Below are 6,517 nucleotides of genomic sequence, written 5' to 3'. Positions count from 1 at the left end.
TTTGTGTCTCTGCCACTCGCATATGTGGATTTCACTTTCACAAAACAACAAATCTTTTAATTCTTGTGGATACGCCTCTTCATCAGGAATAAACAGTACTTTTCCCTGATGGCAACACAAATTAGACGATCTACAAGTCTCTGACTTAAAGTTTAAACCCGAACAATATATTCAATCTCTTTTTGTTGTTCCGTTATTTCATCGAGTAATAATTTCTGTTTGTTTACGTTAATGCGATCTTTACTATCATTTTTTTGAGACGAATTTTAGTACTTTCATTATCTCTAACCTGCTCTGCATGTGTATCACTCCAACATTTTTTAATTCTTTACAACGTTCTACTTTGTCATCTACTCTTTGTGTTTTATTTCCAGCCCCAGGTGTGGTTAAACCTCTTGGCACAAAGTCTCGTCTCGCAGGATGTGAAAGTATCTCTCTGAAAAAGTCACGTCTCGTCCCAAGATTTTTTTATTATAATAGAGAGGCTATCACATTGATCAGAATTAATACATTTACTTATTTGGCTGACACCTTTATCCAAGGCGACTTACATTTATGATACGACTTCTGTAGGTTTTCTAAATAGAGCACAGGCTGATGAGGTGACTTGCTCATTGTCAATTGCAGGATTTGAACCCACAGCCTCAGGAGTTAAAGTCCAAAGCCTTAACCACTACACCACACTGCCTGATATCACTAACTAGTAAAATACCCGAGCATCGCAGCGGAGAAGTAGTGTGTTAAAGAAGTAATGAAAAAGAAAAGGAAACATTTTAAAAATAACGTAACATGTAACGTCAATGTAATTGTCGTTGGCTTATTTTAGTATTGAGACTGAATTTGATGATTGTAAAGAGTTTAATTTATGATTGTAAATATTGTGTATGAGAAATGCACATTTTTAGGCAGGTAGCCAACCACATGGTAGGTGTGCAGACAGCGGGTGTGGCAAAAAAAGGAATGGCGACCGGGGGCAGCCCTTGTGCGTCTCTGCCATGAAATAAATTGTCTGTTACCGGAAATAACGAATGAAACTACCAAAAGGAGAGGTCAGTTCTGAAAGTTCCTTACGGCATAATGGTGTGAACTGCCAAAAAGAAGACATTATTTTCAAAAGTTCATTATGGGACGTGAAATGAAACATACTTAACATTTGTAAGTACAGTATAAAGGATGAGCATGGGAAATTTGGGCTTCCTACATATATTGGAAGTCGCTGAAATAGTGAGGTGGGGTTTCCCCTATCTATATATACAGTTTAAGGGGTACACCAGTTTCCCCCCCTTGGGTGTTGCAATAGGACATGAAACATACCTAATTTTTGTAAGTACACTGGCAAGGAATGAGCACGTGAAATTTCAGCTTCCCACCTATATGGACAGTGGGAGAATTAGTGATGTGTCAGTGAGGGCTTTGCCTTTTATATGTTGAGAGGTTTTAAATGTGTATGCATGAAGTACCTGTAAGGAAGGGGTTACCTCAGAACTGGATGGCATTACGAGGAGCAGTCACACACACACACACAGCACTGTGATAATTTACACTTGACAATCTACAGAAGGGCAGGTCTTTGGGTCTCACGCAAACACAGAACGAGCCTGCAAATTCCACATCAAAGGCATCCTGTATCTGGGCCCACATTCTAATTCAGTTTTTTAAAATCCTCAAAAGGCGTTGATAAAGTAGGTCCATCATAATTCTTTCAGCTTGACAATGAATCATATACTTGAGGATGTCAGTGGAAATTAAGGGAAAGTGCATTTAGGACTGAAGCCAGGAAGTACTTCTTTATGCAAAGATTTATGGAAATCTGGAACAAACTACTAAGACATGTAGTTTAAGTAGAAACAATGAGAACCTTTAAGAAGCCCTTAGGACAGCTTAACTCTTAGCTAAAAAAACAAGCCTGATGGACTGAATGGTCTGCTCTCGTTTGTCAGATTCCTTATCTTAATACATAATTCACCTGCCTCCTCACTCACTCACTCACTCATGTCCGTCCGACGCCGAATGCGCAGTCGCCTTCTGCGCAGCTGCCCGAAAAACCTTATGAGACCGACATCCAACCCCAACATCGCGGCAGGCGGCGGATTTACGGCCGCAGAAATTCAAAGAGAAAGGCGACTTCGATTAAAGCTCTAGAGGCCCGAAAGGCGATTTCGACTACAGCTCGAGGCCTAATTATGCATTGTGATTCAATTACGCATTCATTCAATACACCTATATCAGGTTTGTGGTCTTTATACTTATTACTATTCTATATTGTACTGGAACATTCATCATATTATACTATAGGCCTGGAAAATTCATCAACTAACAGTACAAGCCTGTACAGTAATGAGTAAAGCGAACTACAATCATTACAAAACAACTTCTTCGTTACTTATCATTTGTTCTTCATACACTGCTGACACAAACTCGTGCCCGTTTCATCTTACGTTGTCAAAACGGGCTCTTTGTCTAGTGTTCTTATATTCTGCTGTCAAGACTGCAAAATGGCCTCCTTGTATGTGAGTTTGTTTTATATTTATTTGTCAGATTATTTGGTACCCTTGGTGAGAGAGGATATGAAGGTGGTGGGTGTAACGGAGCAAGATGATGATCTGCTGTGGCGACCCCTAACGTGAGCAACCGAGAGAAGAAGTTACAGGAGGCACTGTATAAAATTAAAAAAATAATGGATTGCTGGTTCACTGAGGTAGACTTCAGTAAAAAAAAAACATCCCAGCCCAGAACTGATTTTAGGACCAACCCAGGATTGACAGAGAAGCCTTTAACTAAATATTAACATTAGATGTGAATACTTTATGTGCTTCAAACAAAACTTGGATTTTAAAGAGTGTCATGATGGCACAGCCGTTAATGTTGTTACCTTATGGCTTCAGGGACTTGTGTTCATTTTATGACTCTGTGGTTTTTCAATATGTTCTCATGCAAGTGTGGGTTTCTGCCACATCTTCTCCCAAAAGAAATGCACGTTAGATTAATTAGTAATCCTAAATTGGCTTTGTGTGAATGAATTTGTGCTTATATTTGACAGAGGAATTCTTTAACAACTGCCTTATCACTTCCAAACTCACACCAGAATGAATTCTGTGCAAATGCTGAGAATCGATTTGTTCTTTGATTTTTCTGCCAATATTCAGCAAGATTTTGTTGGATTGCAACTTTTGTTCTGTCCTGTTTTACCACTTGCTTTAAATAATAACAAACTGTGTTGGCTGGGATTGGCTCCAGCAGACCCCTTTGACCCTGTAGTTAGGATATAGCGGGTTGGATAATGGATGGATGATTTAAAGTATGCATGTCCTTAAGTCAGGAATTCTCCAGCTACAAAGTCCCTGTGCCTTAGAGTCACCTTTTTAGCTAATCTTTTAAAGAGATGACAGTCTGCATTTGTTTGCCAATTTATTCCTGTGGGTTTTCAGAACTTAATAAGATGGTGTTGTGGGCAGACCACAGTTTGTGAGGCTCAATGATGTGGATGTAAGCAACACTGGAGCACCACAAGGTGTCTTCATGCGGTGCAAGTCGCCATATAAATATATTGTAAGAACAGGAGTCAGTAGAGGAGTCAGGAGGAGAGCATGTAACATTAGCAGAACCAAGGAACTTGTTATTGACTTTCACCACACCAAAGAAACTCTGCGACTGGTCATTTATTCAAGGAGTGAACGTGGAGGTGGGGGCACTGCTTCAGCTATTTGGGAGTCCATGACAGGCTGGACTGGTCTCGTATGACAGAGGAACTAATGAGGAAGGGAAGAGGAGGCTCGTTTTTCTCTGAAGCCAATGGCACCTCACATGTCTTCTTGTCATTGGGTATGTCACACATTGTCAAGTGCAGTTGCTGACAGCCAGTAACACGCTGTCCCTCAGAGCCAGCGCCGTATGAGGGTCTGGTGAGTTCATCCACAATTCCGGCCCGATTTTTCTTTTTTTTATTCTGTGATGCTAAGTAAACTGCGGTGGGTTGGCACCCTGCCCAGGATTGTGCCCTGTGTTGGCTGGGATTGGCTCCAGCAGACCCCCGTGACCCTGTGTTCGGATTCAGCGGGTTGGAAAATGGATGGATGCTAAGTAAAATATGAGACATCAGACAAACGAGCCTCTCTTCTGTTTTTGAGGTCCAAAACACCTCTGTCCCTTATTCCTCATCACTAAATTATGTGCATTATATTTCTGCGCTGTTGTGATGTGAGATTTTGCATATAACTTGATAAATATTTTGTATGTCTTTATTTGTAACTTAGGCAAAGCGATGCAATATTAGTGTTACATTATAGATAATAACAGCAATGGTTTGATGGTTTAAGACCCCCCCCCCCCCCACACACCACCATCAGGACTGAGTCTCTTTGAATTTTATGACAGAGTCAGGGGGAAGTTCCTGAAACAAGTTTGGCTAATGTATCTCTGAAGTCTCTCAACTCCCACACAAAGCCAGGCTGCCTAACTGCCAAGTTTTACCTTAACATATGGTTTTGGGGGATGGCAGGTGTGAAGGTGTTCTATTCCCCCATTGATCTGAAGTATGGCTGTTTGGGACTGGTTTGTTTCAGAAGCCTTTAAGTACCATGACGCCCTATTGGCTCTAGGGGTTGGACAGAGAATCTATAAATCTGCTTGCTTACCTCACTCTCTCTCTTACTAACATCTGATGAAGGAGCATCTCACACCATGAACTGAAAAAGACAACACAATGAAGAGCACAGCTCGGCAGCCATATTGAGACAGGCATGCGGCCTGTTCTAAAGAAAGCTGACCACAAATGATGCCTTAACTAGAGACATTTTAAGTAACTAACAAGTCTGTGTGCCGCCTGAAACTACACATCAGCATTTAATCAGGTTGTATGGTTGCCAATATTCAAATGTACTTTGCATATTGTTATTATTTATGAATATTATCAATAATACATTGTTTAAATTGTAACTTTACTCCTGCTTGTCTTTTACTATACCTAATTGCCTGAGGTTACAGATGTAGGAGGGAAGGTGGGGAGAAGTTATATGGTGCAATACCTTATAAACAGTGATAAGTCTGGGAGATTTGAGGCATTCTGACAAAGGCTACTTATTAATAATACAAAAGGGGAAAGTACAGCAATATATTACTCTACCAAGACAAAACATGTGCGAGTGCTCATTTCTTGTTGGGCATATTTGATTTAGTCCAGAATTGCTGTAACTCATTGCTGGGTTATAACAGTGAATGCTGTCATGTCTGACTTATCCTTGTAGTTCATGGGGACAGTTTGTAGTGCTTAAATTATGAAGAAAAGCCAAGAAAGCTGGAATTAAACAACAACCCTTTGACTCTCCTTTGTGGTTTCAGTCTGTTTGGATGTTTTACTTGCTCTGAGTCAGCAGATGGCACTGATGTGCAAACTGCAACGCACCATTATGGTCAAAGGACTGTATAAGGAGCTCACCAACTCTCTATAATTGTATTAATAAGTAGATAAATGGCAAGGCAATGTGATCAAGTGGCCAAAGTGTTGGGCTGTAAACTATAAAATTCAAACTGTCCTGCTTAGTCAACATTTAATCCTTAATAACTCATTTAATATTCAAGTCTATAAAATGCAAAATCATTTTGTTTTGTACTGCAGTAGAAAAGCACTTCAGGATGGTGTACACTATAAAAGTCTGTAATAAAAAAGTGAAATGTTTTGAACTAATGCAATGCATATGCAAAACATGAATGAAGAAAATCAATGAAGAGACAGAGTGGATGCTTTCAATATATACAGTCATATGCAAAAGTTTGAGAACCCCTCTCAGCCTGCATAATAATTTACTCTACCTTCAACAAAAAAGATAACAGTGGTATGTCTTTCATTTCCTAGGAATATTTGAGTACTGGGGTGTTTTCCGAACAAAGATTTTTAGTGAAGCAGTATTTAGTTGTATGAAATTAAATCAAATGTGAAAAACTGGCTGTGCAAAAATGTGGGTCCCCTTGTAATTTTGCTGATTTGAATGCATGTAACTGCTCAATACTGATTACTTGCAACACCAAATTGGTTGGATTAGCTCGTTAAGCCTTGAACTTCATAGACAGGTGTGTCCAATCATGAGAAAAGGTATTTAAGGTGGTCAATTGCAAGTTGTGCTTTGCTTTGACTCTCCTCTGAAGAGTGACAGCATGGGATCCTCAAAGCAACTCTCCAAAGATCTGAAAACAAAGATTGTTCAGTATCATGGTTTAGGAGAAGGCTACAAAAAGCTATCTCAGAGATTTAAACTGTCAATTTCAACTGTAAGGAATGTAATCAGGAAATGGAAGGCCACAGGCACAGTTGCTGTTAAACCCAGGTCTGGCAGGCCAAGAAAAATACAGGAGCGACATATGCGCAGGATTGTGAGAATGGTGACAGACAACCCACAGATCACCTCCAAAGACCTGCAAGAACATCTTGCTGCAGACGATGTATCTGTACATCGTTCAACAATTCAGCGCAATTTGCACAAAGAACATCTGTATGGCAGGGTGATGAGAAAGAAGCCCTTTC

Source organism: Erpetoichthys calabaricus, chromosome 4, assembly GCF_900747795.2.
Source record: "Erpetoichthys calabaricus chromosome 4, fErpCal1.3, whole genome shotgun sequence".
Classification (NCBI taxonomy): Eukaryota; Metazoa; Chordata; class Cladistia; order Polypteriformes; family Polypteridae; genus Erpetoichthys; species Erpetoichthys calabaricus.
Note: the sequence above shows the minus strand (reverse complement) of the source record.